Source organism: Colobus angolensis, unplaced genomic scaffold (assembly GCF_000951035.1).
Source record: "Colobus angolensis palliatus isolate OR3802 unplaced genomic scaffold, Cang.pa_1.0 Scaffold33, whole genome shotgun sequence".
NCBI classification, from domain to species: domain Eukaryota; kingdom Metazoa; phylum Chordata; class Mammalia; order Primates; family Cercopithecidae; genus Colobus; species Colobus angolensis.
This window is the reverse complement of record NW_012116599.1, coordinates 7,075,195-7,076,838: the sequence shown is the minus strand read 5'-3', so window position 1 is coordinate 7,076,838 and position 1,644 is coordinate 7,075,195. Positions and strand designations below refer to the sequence as shown.

Sequence of the window (1,644 nt, the reverse complement as noted above, 5' to 3'; positions counted from 1 at the left end):
GTTTTTGTTTCCATTGCTCTCACTTTCTCTCCTCATCCCACTCACACACACACCCCGATCCAGCACCACCTGCCTCTACCTGTCTAGCAGTTTTGTGGTTGTCTTTTCCTGTCCCATCCCCAGGCCCCATCCCATAGTGCTAATGGGGATAATAATAGGTTATTCTCAAGCCTGCAGAGGATGTAGGTCAATCTGTAGTCTAAAGACTGTGTCTGGGCTGGGCATGTTGGCTCATGTTTGTAATTCCAACACTTTGGGAGGCCAAGGCAGGTGAGTCCTGGTCCATGGTCTGGTGTTTGGGGACACCTGGTATAAGCGGTTAGCAGTTCAGAAGCCACAGCCCTGGGCAGCAAAGGACAGCAGGTTTATTCCAAGATGAAGGGGGCTCCACTCTGACACGTATCTTCAAAAGCAAGACTGGCTCTGATCCCCACTCTCGTGGGGTATTTGGCCTCTCTTGTATCCTACGCACGTCATATCTGTGACCCAGAACCCAGCAAGCCCACAGTTTCAGCCCCGCATTTCACATTTTCAGTCTGTGGTGCACAGAGATAGATGTCTTGTTTTTGAGTTCAGCTATGTTGTTATTTTCTTTTTGTATGTTATATACACATATCTATCCTGTGTATATAACACAAAAACAAGCTTTCTTTTTCCTGTTTTGAACAGAGAGGCCACATCAATGTGTGAAACATGAAACCATCTTGATCCCAAATCTCCTCAGCCTAAAGTCTACAGCAAACAAGACCACAGAATCTCAACAGTCAGAAAAAGTGTGGAAGCTGGAGAAAATAATCAACAAGAAAAAAAGAAGGGAAAGGAAAGAGCAACACGCTCTTCATTAAATTAAAGCAGTTGAAGAAAAGACTTCCTCCTTCAAAGAAGCTTGAAAATCCCCTTCCCACAGGTTTTCTTTTATTAGGCCCTTGATTTCATTTCTTACTTTTACTAAAGATAGTAGAGAAGATGGTGTCACTGGGAGAGTTTTTTTCACAGTCGAATGTATTTGGTTCTAAAATGTTTCAATAAATATTAGCCAGGTACGGGGGCGGGCGCCTGTAATCCCAGCTACTCAGGAGGCTGAGGCAAAAGAATCGCTTGACCCTGGGAGGTAGAGGTTGCAGTGAACCGAGATCGCGCCATTGCACTCCAACCTGAGTGACAGAGCAAGACTCTGTCTCAAAAATAAATACATACATAAATAAAATGTTTCAAATGTCTTCCATGAAATGTTGCAGTGTGTGGAAAAAAAAAAGGAAAAGAAGAAAGCCTCACACACAGGAGAAAGTGAGGAAGAAGAAAGAAGAATATGAAATATATGAATGAAAGAAATCCATCGAAACCCAGTTGAGCTTACCCCACCGTTAAATTCCATATTTGTTCTTGATTGGAACGCCTGAGTTTGGTATGTGGGTCTGTCGCTGAAGGACTGTGTCATCTTACATCAATAAAACAGAGGCCCCAGGCAGGCTCCTGTGACTCACGCCTATAATCCCAGCACTTTGGGAGGCTGAGGCGGGCGGATCACTTGAAGTCAGTAGTTTGAGACCAGCCCGGCCAACATGGCGAAACCCTGTCTCTACTAAAAATACAAAAATCAGCTGGGTATGGTGGCTCAGGCCTGTAATCCCAGCTACTTGGGAG

The 1,644-nt window shown here is 44.6% G+C and overlaps 1 pseudogene; it reads left to right on the top strand.

The window, feature by feature from the left end:
- LOC105518810 overlaps positions 1-1,644 on the top strand; it is a 43,213-nt pseudogene that overhangs the window by 33,796 nt on the left and 7,773 nt on the right.